General features: G+C 37.8%; 1 protein-coding gene across 10 annotated transcripts in view; it reads left to right on the forward strand.

Annotated features, from left to right (window-relative positions):
• The window catches only part of VPS13B (vacuolar protein sorting 13 homolog B), a 613,015-nt gene that overhangs the window by 400,029 nt on the left and 194,748 nt on the right, over positions 1–18,238 (forward strand). The gene's annotated exons all lie outside the window — the stretch shown is intronic.

Consider the following 18,238-nt stretch of genomic DNA (forward strand, 5'->3'; position numbering starts at 1 on the left):
CCTTCACATGTGTATAACCTTCTCCCTTTGAGTGTGGGTGGGACCTGTGAGAATGATGAGCTGTCACTCCCGTGATTATATTACACTATATCACAAAAAGGGATTTTCCCTGGGTGGGTCTGACCTAGTTGCTGAGTGTGGTCCCCGGCCAGCAGCTGGAAGGAAAATGAGGACCTCAGTCCTATAGCCTCAAAGAGGTGAATGGTCTTGGAAGATGACCCTAAACCAGACGATAACTGCAACATCTTGATTTTAGCTTTGTGATACACTTAGCTGAAAACCCAGCCGTGCCATGGTGGATTTGTGACCTAAAGAATGTGAGCTAATAAGTGGGCGTGTTTGTGGGAGGGGGGGGGAAGAAAGTGAAAAGACAATCCACAGAATGGGTGAAAATATTTTCAAATCATTTATCTGGTAAGGAAACCTGTTTCTAGAATGTATAAAGAATCCTTGCATATCAATAATAAAATTGGACAAAGGATCTGAATAGACATTTCTCCAAAGAAGATATACAAATGGCCAAAGGATACATGAAAAAACTATAAACATCATTAGCCATCTGGAAAATGCAAATCAGCACCACCATGAGACACCACTTTACACCCGCTAGTATGGCTATGATCATAAAGACATAATACCAAGTGTTGGTGAAGCTGTGGAGAAATTGGAACGTTTATATATACAATTGATGGGAATGTAAAATGTTGAAGCTGTTTTGGAAAATAATCTGGCAGTTCCTCAAAAAATTAAACAGAGTTATATATAACCCAACAGTTTCACTCCTAGATATATAACCAAGAGAAATGGAAACATATGCCCACACAGACACTCGTACCTGTTCAAAAATAGCTAAAATGTGGAAGCTGTTCAAAAATAGCTGAAATGTGGAAGCGACCTAAGTGTCCATCAACTAATTAATGAGTAAAATATGTTATATGCATACAGTAAAATATTACTCAGCTATAAAAAGGAATGTAGTACTGATACATGGTACAACAAACCAGTCATAAACGACAACATGTTAAATAATCCCATTTCTATGCAATGTCCAGAATAACTAAGTCTGCAGAGACTGAACGTAGACTAGTGATTATGGGGGGGCTGGATGGGAGGGAGGAAAGGGAAATAGTGAAGGAAAGTGACTGCTACTGGGTATGGGGTTTCTTTCTGGAGTGATAAAAAATGTTCTAAAATTGATTGTAGTGACAGTTCTACAACTCAGTACATGTACCAAAAAGCATTGATTGGTATACTTTAAGTAGATTAAATATATGTGAATTGTCTCAACAAGGCATATATTTAAAAATTATATCGTGGCGTGGTTGACCTGTAGCAGATTTGAACTTTGTGGCCCTCAAGTCACATGCATATGCATTCATGATGCAACCATCCTGGGGCAACGTTGCTTTTATCGGGTTGACATATTATGTATCCTCTGCCACCCACTAACCCCATCGCCATAAGATTTTCTTTAAAGAAGGGATACTGTGGCTAAAACGTAGTTTGAAGAAGTCCTGGAAACGATGAACTCCAGAACCTCTTCCAGCTATAATAAACCGTGATTCTGATGCATTGAAATGAGAACTTGGATTTGGCCTAGATTACTCTTATGTTAACTCCATGTCGACAAGAGGAAAGCTGTGAACAGACAGTTTTTTCCCACGTCGCTGCACAGGTGTGACTTAGTGGAAACTGGAGCTCAGCCAGGTCTTCAGTTCCCTGGTGCAGTGCTCTATCTCCGGGCTCCGCTTCCTGTTCTTGAGTACAGTGATTTGCTAAAATAGAGACACCTGGTCCCAGCACCTTGCAAATGGAATTTTCCTTTCAGCATTTCAAAATATATTCCTATATTGATGAAGGCTCTCTCTGGGAAGCCATCTGTCTGAAATCTGTAGTAATAAAATAAAAAAATAAAATAAAAAACAACTCCCTAGGCCCTTAGATATTCATAGTGGTTTCTTCAGCTTTACTCCTTTCTCCTGCTCCTTTTTCCTTATTGTTTTATTCATTCATTTATTTACAAAGCACCACTAGCAGTGAACAAAATTAACTAGTTCCAACAATGATGGGTCTTGCCATTTAATAAGGAGACATATTAACAACAACAACAAGCTTTAGAGAGTTCAAATTGTGGTAAGTACTGTGAACGAAACAAGGTTCTGAGATAGAGACGCTGTAGGTTATGATTTTGAAATAAGCACTGGAATTACATTGCCAGTGTCCGAATCCCAGGTTCACCATTTACTAGCTGTGTGATTTTGAGCAAGTTAACTTCTCTGGGACTCAGTTTCTTTATCTTAAAATGTGGATAATAATAATATCTACTTTATAGAGTTGTTCTGATGATTAAATGAAATGATACAGAAAAGTGCCTGACATCTACTAAGCGTACATAGAAAAATGCTTGACCAATCTAAACATCCAATAATTGTTGTCTATGCATTGGTATCATTGCTTTGAATCAGCTAGTTAGGTTATCTTTGTTGCCATCTACACCATCATCACTGTCATCCATATACACTTACCTCACTTCATATACATTCTTTGTTCACAGGATCTACAGAAACTGATGTTGTGTGGTTCTGAACTCTAGAATCCTATAATCTACTTAAGAGTTAGAGTGTAAGGATGAAAAGAAAATAGCAATAGAAGGTAACATATTTGAAGTACCAGATAAGGGATAAAGATAATGTTCTATAGGATTGTAGGCGAGAGGGAAGTTATTGTGGACTTATAAAGGGAAGGCTTTATAGAGGAAATGGATTCTTAAGAAGGAGGGCACTCCAGGCTGGGAGAACAGCATGAGTGACGATGTGGAGGCAAGAAGGTAATTGTGAAGTTCCATAACGGAGAATTTGACAAGAGGAGTGCTGAGGGATGGGTTAGAGAGGAAGTCCCAGAATTATTGGTTAAATTATTCAGTAGGAAGTGGTCTGCCATGACCAGATTCTGAGCTAAGGTGATCAAATAAGATTTTTTTCATTCATCTCCTGAAGTCCACTGCTTCATAAATTGCTTTCTTTCACCTCCCCTCATAGTCATCTTGCCAGTTGCTTTCTAACTGGTGGTGCTACCTACAATCTCTCTGCTCTCTCATTCTCTACTCCTACTGCCCATTTTCCTCATATCGAATTTTCTCAAGTGCCATTTTGTAATCTGCTTGCTAAGAAAGTTCTTATAGTTTTCCATTGTCTAAAGCAGTATATCTCAAACATTAGTGTGAATGAAGATTACCGGGAGTTTGTTACAAGTGCAAGTCGCCAGGTCTCACCTTCAGGTAAGACACTCCTGGCACGGGGCCTGAGAATCTGTTTTAACAAGTGCATTAGGGATTCTGATATAGGTGGTCAACAGGCTCTGCTCTGAGGAAGTTCAGCATAAAACTAAGAACTCAAGTTTCTTAACCTGCCATCTAGAATCCTCCTGTATCCTGCTTTTCCAACTTCATCTTTCACTGTTCTCATCAATATATCCTTTGTTTGAGCCAAATAGGACATTACCTTTTCCATACACTTATACGTGCTCTTTTTTTTTTTTTGTCTTTTGTCCCTTTTTCATTTATGTCTCCCTCAACCTCAGTGTTCTTACTGCCATTTCAACAAGTACAAATTCTAGCTTCTTTCAGTCTTGGTTCAGATGTGCCTGAAAGATTTAGAAGGCAGATTTCAAGTTTAACTGATCCTTATATCTACTCCCTCACCAAGGGACCTAAATGAGTACCTTGTAAATTATTCAGTTCATTTGTTCCTTCCTTAATTCCTTCTTTAGATATTTGTTGAGCGCCTACTATGTACCAAGCACTGTTGTGAGTGCTGGTGATTAAGTAGAAAAATAGGAAACACTCAGAAAGTCTGTTTTCATAGAACTTACATTCTACTGGGACAAATGTCTGTAAGTAAATATTAAAAGTGTTTTAAGAAGAGTAAACTGACAGTGCTATATGTTATAAGTTAGGAAAGGAAAAGATCAGTGAAAGAAGCTAATTAAGGAACTCTTGAACTAGCCAGTATAAAGTGGGAAGGGCCAATAAAAATAGAAAATACAAAGGAAACAGTAGGAGTAATTAATAGTCATTCTTTCATCAGTACTTGGTGGGACCAAGAAGGTATATTTAACATCTGAGCTTTTTGAGAAGGAACAAATAAATAAAATGTTAAGGTTTAGAAGTGGTATTTTGGGGGAAATATTTTTAAATGATAAGAAGATCTTTTAGATGTGTGATACTGATAATAAGACATCCAAATAGAAATGCTCAATAGAATTAGAAATTTGGAGGTCTTGTAAGAGCCCAGCCTTCTCCAATTTAACTTATGAATATTGTTTCAATTTCAGCTGTCCCAAGGCCAAAATCCTCCTAAGAAATACTCTATATCTCACTCATTTGATTTTCTAGGGATGTGGCAATACCCCATGTCTTAGCTTCATTTCTCTATTTTCCAAGTGTTTGGCTAGAATGAGGTCTAGGCCCAACCCCAGAAAACTACCTCTAATTATAGCTCTCCCTTAAATAGTTCTTAGCTGATTGGGGGTTTGACTTGCTGGAGGAACAAGGAAGACATCATAATTGCACTAGAGAATCCTTTAAATTTTGGTATGGTGGTGACTGTCATCATCTCTCTATGTGAAGATCACTACAGTCATGTATGTTTCTTGGGAAAACAGGCAAAGTTTTGAAAGGCAGAATGTTAAAGAATTAACTAACACATAGATGGGTTGAGATGCTGCTTGCATAGTCTGGAAAATTATCTTTCTCCATTTTTGTAGTTGCCCAGGCCAAAAAACTCACATTATTTTTGACTCTTATTCTGCTCTCATAATACCCAATATCCATCATCAAATATGGTGTGTGTGTGTGTGTGTGTGTGTGTGTGACATAAAATTATATTGTCAACATAGTGCAGGTCTACCAGATTTTATTGAAATTTGCAGGTATTGCTTTTTTTTTTTTTTTTTTTTTTTTTTTTTTACAAATTAAAGGTTTCTGGAAACCCTGTGTTGAACAAGTCTATCAGCACCATATTTCTAACAGCATTTGCTTACTTCATGTCTCTGTGTTACAATTTGGTAATTCTCCCAGTATTTTAAACATTTTCATTATTGTTTTTGGTATGGTGGTCTATAACCAGTGAGCTTTGATGTCACTATTGTAGTTGTTTTGGCAAGCTAAATTGGCAAATGTTTGTGTTCTGACTATTGCACCAACCTATTAATCCCTTGTCTTTCTTGCTCTCCTTGGGCCTCCCTATTCCCTGAGACACAACAATATTAAAATTAGGTCAGATAACAATGCTACAGTGATCTTTAAGTGGTCAAGTGAAAGGAAGAGTCACACATCTCTCACTTTATATCAAAAGCTAGAAATGGTTAAGCTTAGTGGGAAGGCATGTTGAAAGACAAGATAGGCTGAAAGCCTCTTGTGCCAAACAGCCAATTTTTGAATGCAAAGTAAAAGTTCTTGAAGAAAATTAAAAATGTTACTCCAGTGAGGACATGAATGATAACAAAGCAAACAGCCTTATTGCTGATATGGAGAAGGTTTAAATTGTCCAGTTAGATGAAACCAGTCACAACATTCCCTTAAGCCAAAGCTGAATCCAGAGCAAGGCTCTACTAACTCTCTTAAATTCTCTGAAGGCTGAAAGATGAGGAAGCTGCAGAAGCAAAGTTCAAAGCTAGCACGTGATGGTTCATGAGGTTTAAGAAAAGAAACTTTATCTCCATAACATAAAATTGCAAGGTGAAGCAGCAAATGCTGATGTAGGAACTAGAACAAGTTATCCAGAACAAGCTAAAGTAACTAATAAAGGTAGCTACATGAAATAACAGATTTTCAGTGTACATGAAATAGCCTTCTATTGGAAGAAGATACCATCTAGGACTTTCATAGCTGGAGAAGTCAATGCCTGTTTTCAAAGGACAGGCGGGCTCGCTTGTTGGGAACTATTGTAGCTGGTGACTTTAAGTTAAAGCTCAATTATCATTCCAAAAATCCTAGGGCCCTTGAGAATTACGCTGAATCTATTCTGCCTGTGCTCTATAAATAGAACAACAAAGACTGATTGGCAGCACATCTCTTTACAACAAGGTTTACTGAATAGTTTAAGTGCAATTTTAAGAACTGCTTAGAAAAGAGATTTCTTTCAAAATATTACTTCTAATTGACAATGCACCTGGTCACCCAAGAGCTCTGATGGAGATATGCAATGAGAGTAATGTTGTTTTCATGCCTGTTAACACAACAGCCATTCTGTAGCTCATGGATCAAAAAGTAATTTTGGCTTTCAAGTCTTATTATTGAAGAAATACATTTAAGGCTTAGCTGCATAGGAAGTGATTCCTCTAATGGATTTGGGCAAAGTAAATTGAAAACCTTCTGAAAAGCATTCACCATTCCAGATGCCATCAAGAACATTCATGATTCATGTGAAGAGGTCAAAATATCAACACTAACAAGAGTTTGTAAGACATTGGTTTCAGCCTACATGGAGGACTTTGAGGGGTTCAAGACTTTCAGTGGAAGAACTAACTGTAGATGTGGTGGAAACAGTAAGAGAACAGGAATTATCAGTGGAGCTGGAGATGTGACTGAATTACTGCAATCTCATGACCAAAGTTTCACAGCTGAGGAGTTGCTTCTTATGGATGAACAAAGAAAGTTTCTTGAGATGGAATCCACTCCTGTGAAGTTGATGTGAAGATTGTTGAAAGACAACAAAGGACTTCGAATATTGCATAAGCTGAGTTAATAGAGCAGCCTCGGGGTTTGAGAGGATTGACCTCAATTTTGAAAGAAGTTCTGTGGGTAAAATGCTAGCAAAACAGCATCACTTGCTACAGTGAAATTGCTCATGAAAGGAAGGGACACAGTGTGGCACACTTCATTGTTTTCTTGACCATTTTGCATTTCAAGTCCATTGCACTATTAAGGTATTGATATGACTCACAGGATCATTATGTAGCTTTAGTTCAATTTGGATTTGATCTGTCATCATGAAGTTAAAGGATAGCCAATAAGACTGTCACCCCATCCTTTAGCAGTCACCGCCCAGATCAGTCAGCAGTCATTAACATCAAGCTATGATCCTTAACAGCAAAAAATTCCAACTTGCTGAAGGCTCAGATGATGGTTATCATTTTTAGCAATAAAGTATTTTTAAATGTATTGGGTTGACATTGGTTAATAAGATCATATAGATTTCAGTGTACATTTCTATGATACATGCTCTGTATACTGCATTGTGTGCCCACAACCCAAAGTCAGATTATCTTCTATCACCATACGTGTTTCAATTAAGGTATGTACATTCATTATAGAAAATGCTATTGCACACTTAAAGTGCAAACATAACTTTTATATGCACTGGAATACAAAAAAAAAAAATCATGTACTCACCTTAATGTGATATTTGCTTTACTGTGGTGATCTGGAACTAAACCATAATATCTCTGAGTTATGCCTGTAGATGCTCAATAAGAGTTTGTTGAATGAAGGATGTGAAATAAAATTTTATATCACATTTTGCTCAGTAGTTTTGGCAATGGCTCTTTTTTCAAGAAGCTCCATAAATATTTTATCCCAGTAAAATTATTGTAGCTAAAGTCCACACATTAACCATACTTGACTGAATGTTACCTTAAAAATAAAGGGATGAGGGGCAGTAGGGGAGTGTAAAGGGGGAATAACTGGTGATAGGAGGAGATTTTATTTGGGGTAGTGAGTACACAGTACAATGGACAGACGATGTGTTATAGAATTGTACTCCTGAAACATATATGATTTTATAAACCTATGTCACCCCAATAAATTCAATAAAAGGAAAAATAATAACAACATCATTTAAAAATAGAAATTTTAGCCCTGGCTGGGTAGCTCAGTTGGTTGGAGCATAATCCCATACACCATATACCAAAAGGTTGATTCCTGTTTAGGGCACATATCTAGGGTACAGGTTTGATCCCCAGTTGGAGTGCATATGGAGGCAGCAGATCTATATTTCTCTTCTTTCTCTCTCTCTCTCTCTCTCTCCCTCTCTCCCTCTCTCTCTCCCTCTCCCTCTCCCTCTCCCTCTCTCCCTCCCTCCCTCCCTCCCTCCCTCCCTCCCTCCCTCCCTCCCTCTCTCCCTCTCTCCCCTTTACCTTCTCCTTCCCTTTCTCCCTTCCTCTCTCTCCAAAATCAATAAAAAAGTGTGTCCTCGGGTGAGGATTTTGAAAAAACAACTTTAACTCGTTTGGAGAGAGTTAAGTGTTAAAGGCTAAGAACTTTAATGGTGCTAATTTGGTAATACTGTTGTGAATGTGATCTAAAATTTAGCAATAACAAGAGGCATTCTGATAAGGTCATCTAGTAAGCACATACCAGCTATGGTTAAAATTTATTTTCTAATTCATGGCTTTTTGAGAAAGAGTTCTCAGGTGTGTCCATACTTGGTTACTATTTTAATGTTTTAGAGATGATGCTTGATATTTGGGAAGTGGCAATCTACATTTTCTTTCTGACTTTGAATCTTTTTTTCAAGTAGTCCGACAAGACTAAGAATATCCTTAAAGTGTAGGTTGGATTACCTTCATTAATATACAGAAAGTTACATTCTTAGAGCAGCAGGAATTACTTGGGACGTATCAGCATATGAAAATGTACTGATGTTGTAGGGCTAGCCAACTGGGGCTATTGTTACAAACATTTACCTGATTTAAAGAATACTGCACATTTCTAAGAATTGAAGTGAGAGATTGATAGAATCAAAGCAGTTTTTGTGCAGTAGCAAAGAACAACAAAGCCCTTCAATGGAAAAGAAGAATTGTTTGCAGGGCGCAAACAAGTGTTTCTCTTTGACATCTTGACCATTTGCATTTCAAGTCCATTGCATCATTAAGGTATTGATAACATGTAACAGATAGTTATTATATAGGTTAAGTTGAGTTTGGCTTTATTTGATCGGCCATTATGAAGTTAAAGGTAGCCAAACTGGTACAACTACTATGGAAAACAGTATGGAGTTTCCTCAAAAAATTAAAAATGAAACTGCCATTTGACCTAGTGATTCCACTTCTATGAATATATCTTAAGAAGCCTAAAACACCAGTCAGGAAGAATATATGCACCCGTTTGTTCATAGCAGTGCAATTTACAATAGCTAAGATCTGGAAACAGCCCTAGTGCCCAACAGTAGATGGATGGTTTAGAAAGCTGTGGTACATTTACACAATGGAATACTATGCAGCTGTAAAAGAGAAGGATCTCTTCCCCTTTGAGACAACATGGAGGGACCTGGAGAGTATTATGTTAAGCGAAATGAGCCAGTCAGAAAAAGACAAGTGTCACATGATCTTATATGTGGAATCTAATGAACAAAATAAACTGACGAACAAAATGGGTCCAGAGACATAGAAGCATGGAACAGACGGATGAATCTCAGAGAGAAGGGGGTGAGGGCAGGAAGAGATTAACCAAAGAACTTACTTGCATAAATGTGTAACCCATGGACACAGACAATAGAGCTGTGAAGGCCTAGGGAGGGGGATGAGTGGGGTGGAGGGGCTCAGTGAGGGACAAAAGGGGAACATGTTTTCAAAAATAAAAATAAATTTATATATATGTATATACACACACATATACATATAAAGGTTTGTAAATTACTCTATTCTATAAATTACTCATGTCTTGATGAACTTCAGTAAAATCAGATGCATAGTAGAAAGTACTGAGGTTCAGGTTTGCCTGGTAGAGAATCTACGGTTAATTGAAGGTTTGTTTATACTTAGTAAATAGAGCATAAAATAATATTAGCTCAATATTTTTGTTAAATAACTATGTGGCCAAGGAAACTAACTACTGGATAAAGTTAATTATGGATATACTTAAACCATTTTTATTATTATTGAATATTAAGAGAAAACTCATTTTAAAAGCATGCTCCTGCTTTATGTCCATAAACCCTACAGTTTCTTTAAAGGAGGATATGTAATTTGAGAGAGAAAATAATCAAATAAGGATTTGTATGAATTTTTATTGATAGAAATTTATCCAAGTTCAACTTTAATTTTCTTATCAGAAAATCAGGGTCATAGTTTCGAGGCAAAGGCCCCCTGGAATCATTAATGAGCATATTCCTCTGCATTGCTGCAGAAACGGAATGCACTTCTCTGTGACTTACAGAGAACGCGTAGACTCGATAAACTTTCATCTCTTCAGGGTCAGGGCTGATTCAATCTTACGGCAAGTTTATGAGAGTGGCTGATGTGATACAGTTGTTTCTAGTAAAATCAGACTAGCCCTAAGGAGCCAGTCTAAGTCAGTCCCTGAGTAAAACTCTATGAGAAACAGACTCCGACTCAGACACAATTGTAAACGCTGATATAATGAGGACTTGCAGCTGATTTAATCCTATTGAAAATCTTTAAGCAGCCATGGGACAAAATGGTTTCCACATTGACATCAGCGGAATGAACTTTGGATTTCATCAGTATGAAGAGTAGTTACCTTGTACACACGGTAGCCACTTTTTAAGAATTAACATCATGGCCATTTCAAAGCAAGTTGTCTTTTCTCATGTAGAGCCATTGGTTTTGATTAAGATCCCAAAGTTCCCAGAATATGTGAAGTTTTATAAAAAACACAAAAACAAAAAAAGAAACAGAATCCATTACAAAAAGCAAACAAGTCAAACAGACTTGGAAGTTAGGATAAATCAATTAGCTCTAGTCTCCTTGAACAAAAAATGACCAACATATTCCAATTTTATACAGAGAAAAAGAGCGGGAGGGAGAAGGAGAACTTTTTCTGGGTTAAGACCTTGTATACAAAGTTTCGCCTGGAATTGATTTTTTTTTTCTCATAAATTTAGAAGCCCCTGAAAATAAGCTTATGCTGTGAAATCATATACCATGTATGTGTAAAAGAACAAACAGACAAAAGTCTAAAGGGCAATGCTGCAGATAAAGTCGCAATAAATAGGATTTGAACTTCCTCGTGTGTGTAGGTTGGTGCGTATACACTCCTTGTTGTTGGGTTTATCATATTGAAACAGACACTGATAATGATCTAGGTATTATAGACAGGTTAGCACCAGCACTGGTGCCTTTTCATAATTTTCAACCTAAATTAGAACAATAGACCCAACACAGACTACGATAAAACACACCCTTGCCCGAACCATCTCCATGCTGCTTTTATTGCAGTTAGCACTGGTCTGGAAATGTGAATATTTGAATTGATACTTAGCAGGCAATAGTGGCCTCAGACTGTTACTTCAAAGAGCCAGAAAGTAACTTCATGAAAGGGAAAACTTGAAACTAGTGTTCTTTACCATTCTATCTGTTAAGCAGTGATGGGTATCATTAGTTCTGCTCTTTTGCATAATTTACTGCAGTATTGTGAAAACTTTTTTTGCCTTCCGACTGGGAACAATTATATTATATGGGATCTTGTATAACATTTGGCTTAGAGAAGTAAAATATAAAAAGCCCTTGTTTTCTAGCACTCCATATCTGTAGTACCCACATGCATAGAGTGCTTGTTTAAGTTTATTTTTAAGTGAAAAATAAGGTGAATTGGTTACACTGAAGGAGATACTGCATATCAATGTCAATTTATTCTTTATAATTTTTATTTAATTTAATGTGCTTAGATACTCAGCACCTCCCTGATTTGCAATGGTATAAAATGTATAAAATGATAAAATTTTATGAATAGTAATGCTGACAACACTGAAAATCCAAGACTTAAAATATACTTTTATTGTTTGCTTGCTTGATTAAATTAATTGATCAAGTTTAAATTAGTCCCAATTGTTACAGCAATTTGCTATTTACCTCAGGCTTCCAGTGTAGACTGTCTGTGTTAAAAGCATAACACAGCCTCTCTCAGTAGCACTCCCCCATCCTATACCGAAACCAAATTTCTAAGAGATAAGCTAGAAGAGTATGTTCGAAAATGTTTAAACAGCGAGGCACATATTTTTTCAAGTTTGTAAAAATTTTTCTTTGTAATTTTAGTATGTAAAACCATTGAAATACTGCACCCATTTTTTTATTGTATTTGGTTTTGTAAGGTAGACAAAATTTTATTTCTTTAAAAACACTACTACATTTTAGCAAGGGCAGTAAAATTAGAATAAATGTCACAGTGACACACATGTGATTGTCGCTTTGATCTTGTGGTTTCACACTTGACTTTTTCATAATTTATAAGATGTTTAAATACTCTCATGATTGGTACAAGATATTTTGATAAGATTAAAGTATAACTATTGCATGTTGGAAATATTACTTCAGTGTTGCTCTTATATAACCATAATGATGATAAGAAGGTAAAAATATGTTGATATGTTTATGTTTGGTGTATAGTTAAGGTTTCCTTAAAAAGACAAAGAAATTTTTTTAAAATAATGTGACTTAATATATTGAAATAGATTCTGAATTACCCTTTCTTGTCAGCCATCAAAACAAAAATTATATTTATTTTAGTCCTTTTAATTCTCAAGTGGTTGGTTTCCGCATATTTTTCTTTAAATATCCATTTATTTGTAGCATTTTTATTAATGAGGCTGACTTTTGACTGTGCTCATAAAAAGGTCAATATGGCCAAACAAGAAGTTTCAATCCATCAAGCTTATATTTCTCCACTCCAAAATGCTACTGGAGAAATGATTTGTAATTAGTTTTATGCATCCTTTGATCTTGTCACATATTCAAGTGTGGTTTCACCAGCACTCCTAAGATACTGTGGCTCTTCCTGGATTCCAGGGCGAGCTAATAAACTTGCCCATCGCAATACATTAAAAGGAGGAACTCGCTCCAGTGCCCCAGCTACTAGGACACCTTTCAGCACCTTTCCCAAGGTGGCTCGTATCTGTACCCTATACACTGGGAAAGGATGGGAAAATGCGCTGAAATGATCTAAGAAGTAAACTATCAACTTGACATGTTTTCCTAGCTATTGAAAACCTTCTCATATTGAAACCCATTGATAGTGAAACTGTAGAATTCCTGCAATTTAAGTACCATCTGGTTGTGCTCAAGGCTTTAAAGCTGTTATCTCCGCATAAAATTTCCGAGTCCTATACTTTTTTCTTCACCAAACTATCCATTTTTAAGCCACAAATATTTTTCCAGCTCTTTCAGATTTTATCTAAAAGTATATTTTAACAGTATTTAAATAGTTCTTGAACAATAACAATTTATCTTGAGAGATGACATGCTGTGTTTTTTCATTTTATTTTAATTAGCCATTGTGGAACCAAATTCCCTTTTGTTTTAGTCTTTTGAATATTGTTTAATTATAGTTATCTTGCCAGATATCTTAAAGGTTATTTTACCAATACAGTTTCATTTAACATAACGCATATGGAATCAATAGCCAGTTTCCTAAAGTGAATGCTTGGAAAATCTTACATTCATATGTTAAGAGTACACATCCTTTCCTCATTAGTTGGAAAGTACAGGGATTTTGGCACAGGTTCTGTGTGGAAGCATTGTGCAGCTTTTATATGGATTTTGTTTTTAGCCTTTGATGACACTGTTTAGAATAGGAAGTATCTAATAAGTAAAGCATTTTGTCTCAAGTGCTGCCAGTGTGTTTAATATATGCCTGGAGGTCTGAAACATTATCTTCTTCACTACAGTAATATGCATTTAATTCTCTGAAAGCAGAAGGTCGAACTTTTAAAAGGGACACAAAGTACATTTTCAAACAGAATAATTCAAAACATATGGAAGAGGGGACCAGAGTAATGTACAGTTGGTTTTTATGGTTAAATCATGATCATGTTAATGCACACCAGTAGCTAATTAAAGAAAACTTTTATTGTTCATTTTAAATGAGTTAGGTAAAGAGTGGGAGAGCTGATGTAACAACACTACCCAGAGATACGTGTGTCTGCTGCATCCACTAACAGCAATCCAGTTTGCTATTTTTGACAACTTAAATTATTAGTCCCCTTGGACAATAATAAAGCAAAAGTTATTTTCAGAATTATAGCATTGTGAACCTTTCTTTTTCCACAAAGGAATAGTAAATTGATGCCCAGGTTTAGGGCATAGCACAAAAAATTAATTGTAAAACTTTTCTCAGTAGCAGCCCAGGTACTCTTCAATATAATAGGTACGTGTACAGTAGACTGGTAACAATCCAGTGGATTTGTAAATGTCTCAGAAATCACCATCTTTCTTATTTCAGGTCTACCAATAGTGTGGAGGCTTAGAAAAATGGAGAAAATCTTGACTTTTAACTCAGTTTTAAGAATTTGGTTCTCTAGTACTGGGAAATTGGTACCTTTTTTTTCCTATAAGAATCGGAGTCTTTCATCTCAGGTCATTGGTTCAAATTCCATTCTGCTCAGCAGTGATGAGAATTGGTCACCATCTGACTTCTGTTCAGTAGCCATGTGACCCGAGCCAGTAGCTGCCATCCTGCCCCTGCTGGCTTTAAATTTCAGGCTTGGGCCACTTGACATTCACCAGAGTCTAATGTGGCAGGTCAATACGTAATAGGGTTGGACACTAAACGTTTTATCTTCACCTGCAGGTGGTTGGTTTTGTCCCCATGTTACCACTGATGGGGAACTCTTTCACTTTAAAGAAGAAGAGACTGGATTTTAAATAAAATCTGTAAATAATAAGAAAATATACTCTGCGCATAGAAAGTACTTAATAGCCTCATGTAGTAAACTACGGTCGCCTTTTTTGATTGAGAGAATAAAAGTAGTTGAGTTCTTATTTGATTTTGCTGTAGAATTTAACCTAAAGAAATATTTCAGTTATGCTGTATACAGATATTTGGTTTGTAATGCCTCAGAACATGGGCGATAAATCATAAACTACTTATGCACTTCACTATCTTATTTTTTCATCTGTTATTTGAGACTTCCTAGTTGGCAATCGATTTGTAGATGTATTCTAAATTTTTATATTAGGGATAACTGAAAGATTTAAAATTAAGCTATCATTTTGATAATTGCCTTAATTTTTACTTTATTAAATTTTTAAATTATGTTTATTCAGGTATTCAGTTAGCACACCACAATTATTAAGCTCTACTATGTGACAGGCAGTATGGTGTGTGCTAGGAATACTAATGCGTTTCCTTCTTATCCATAGCCCCCTAGATATCTGCCCTTGGAACTATAATTTCTTAAGCCTCAGTTTCCTCAGCTGGAAAATGGGGATCACAGTACCCCCTTTAAAGGGTTGTAATACTTGGTGATGAAAATATTTGTAATTTGCTAACAACACTTAGCAAATAATGTACTGAGTAGTATTTTTCTAATCCTCACCTAAGGATATATTTTTATTGATGAGAGAGAGAGAGAGATTGATTGAGAGAAACATCAATTTGAAAGAGAAACATCCATTGTGCCTCTTGTACACACTCCAACCAGGGATCGAACTTGAAACTGCAACCTTTTGGTGTATGAGACCATGCTTCAACCCACCGAGCCACACTGGCCAGAGCTCAGTGGTATTTTACTTTTACCTTTAATTATTCAAGCTCTCTGAGACAAAACACAGTGTAAAAAGTTTGGTGGCAATATCAGTTTGTGCTAAAAGCATAGAAGCTGGAGAGATTGGCATCATCTGGAAGGGTTAAAGAAGTCTTCGCAAAGCAAGGGACTCCTTTTTTCACATAGCCTTTATTGAGTGCCTACTACTTGCGTTCAATACATTAACTCATTTAACGCTGCAGCAACTCTGGCAGTTGGGTGCTAATGTCTTGTATGAAGGTGAGGACCCAGCTGAGGCTGGGATGGTTGCTTGACGTGCAATCAGCCCACAAGGTGGAGGATGCAGGTCAGGAAAGAGCCCATGAATATGTCTGGAAAGACCTTAAAGAGTACAGTACATGGAGAAAGCTGTTCCCACATATCCTAAACTAGGGACCCAGTGCACAAATTCATGCACCTTGAAAGGAACTGTGGGTCGCGAGGCTGCGGTGGGCACAGGGGCGGGTCTTGGCCCATCCTCTGTGCCCCCGCCATGGCCCCCGGTCCCCACTGCTGCTGCCTCTGCTCCCACGCATTGACGGAACCACACCCACTGATGGTGCAGAGCAATTGGGGCCAGCGCCCGCAGCGGGTGCGAGCAGCAGCTGCTGCCCAGATAGCCCCTCAGGAGCAGGGAAAGGTAGAGAAGCCCGGAGCGGGGAGTCAGGGCCAGCAGCCACCACTCGCACCTGCTGACAGCACCCAGCAATTGGAGCCGGCGCCAGGAGCCAACAGCAGGTATGAGTGGGGCCTGCGCCGGCAGCAGGTGCAAGCGCCAGGCAGGACCATGGTGCACAACAGCAGAGAATTTTAAGTAACCACCAGAGGCTTGCCCCAATGACAGCAACTGGCGTCCCGGCTTGGTCTGGCGCCCCTGCTTACCTGCTCCACCATCCCTCTGCAGCCAACACCCACCATGTTCCATGCTCTGCCGCCTACTGCCAATGCCCACCATGTTCCGCATGTGCCCCCTGGTGGTCAGGGTACGTCATTGCGACCGGTTCAGTTCTGCCATTCGGTCTATTTGCATATTAGAGTTATATATATATATTAAAAGGCTAATATGCAAATCAACCAAACTGCGGAATGACCAGTCTCTATAATGCACACTGACCACCAGGGGGCAGACGCTCAACGCAGGAACTGCCCCCTAGTGGTCAGTGTGCTCCCACAGGCGGGGTGCTGCTAAGCCAGAAGCTGGGCTCACGGCTGGTGACCACAGCGGTGGCAGTGGGAGCCTCTCCTGCCTTCATGACAGTGCTAAGGACTTGACATCTCCCCGAGGGTCCCGGCCTGCGAGAGGGTGCAGACCGGGATCAGGGACCCCCAACCTTCCCCCCCCCAACCCAGTGACTAATGTCATACACCAGGCCTCTAGTATTTACATATTAACATTCATTTATAATCTGCAGTGCAGTTTTTCTCATTAATATTTAATAATTTAATATTTTATCAGAAACTCACATATCATCAAACATTTATGGATCCTCTCATCAGTGTGCCCAGCACTGCACCAGCTCCTTAGTGATGGCCAGAAGTGAAATTATATGTCCCAGTCCATTTAGCAGTCCTCCATCTGGTAAAGAAACAGAACCATAACAGCTGCCCATTTGGGGGTATTTACTATGTGCCAGGCACTGTGACTGACCTCATTAGCTACATCAGCTCTCTGAATCATCAGACTAACCCTTTGAGATAGGATTTTTTTTTATCCCTGTTTTACAGATAAGGTTATGTAGCCTTAGAGAAGTTTGTAATTTGTCTGAACTCATGCAATTAGAAAGTGTTGGACTTGACCCCACGTCTGTGACTCCAGAGCCTATAAATTGGTTTAATAGGATCTGATACTGCCACAACAAAACATTTTAAGAGCAAATACATCCTTAAAAAGAAGCATAAGTAAAGTAAAATCACCAAGAAGGAGAGAACAGTTCTCAGACAAGTGTCGTTTGTTATGCGTATTGATGAATGTTAAATGTGTGCCAGCTACAGCCAGCTCAGAAGGGCCACTCCCAACCTGGGAACAGCAAGGCATCAATAGAGTGGTTTAAACAAACTCGTCTCTTCAAAGAACAGGGGGAAATTGTTTTTGTTTCAAATAGCTCATGCTGGATTTTTCTAACAATAATCTGTATCTCCCTCAATTTTAAAATCAATAAACAAGAAATATTATTTGAAAAAATTTAATGACTCTGACATTGTTGTCTTGACTTAACAACCCTTTAACATTTTCACAAGCAACTTATAATAATTTTTAGCATGTGGAAAAATGGTATTATATTTATGAATACCATTAAGGAAGAGCCTGTTAAAAGAAAGATAAGCAATACCCAGTACTTTGGGGAAATTTTTTCCATTACCAGTAGTAATATTAAATTAGAATGGTGTTGACAATATTCTATAACCTTAAACTTTTCTTACCATTTTATTTACCTAGCAATTCTACTTCTAGGAGCCTGTCCTGAGGAAATAGTATTCGATGTTTGTCAGAGATGTTTGTTGTCAAAAATTGAACACTTGAATGTCTGATTATGTGGGAATGGTTGAATAACTTGTTTCTAACACAAAATGAAATATTGTGCAGCCTTTCAAAGTGGCATTTATGAAGAGTATATTAGCTTGGAAAAACATTGGGTAACAAAAGTTGTCTCTGCAGTATAATGTCAACCATAAAGGGGTGAGAGGAACCTTTGCACAGGTAGGCAAAAAACTGGGAGGAAATGCACTAAAGTGTTACCATTGGTTTTGTTTGGTGATAT

Source organism: Myotis myotis, unplaced genomic scaffold (assembly GCF_014108235.1).
Source record: "Myotis myotis isolate mMyoMyo1 unplaced genomic scaffold, mMyoMyo1.p scaffold_m19_p_16, whole genome shotgun sequence".
In the NCBI taxonomy this organism is placed as follows: Eukaryota; Metazoa; Chordata; class Mammalia; order Chiroptera; family Vespertilionidae; genus Myotis; species Myotis myotis.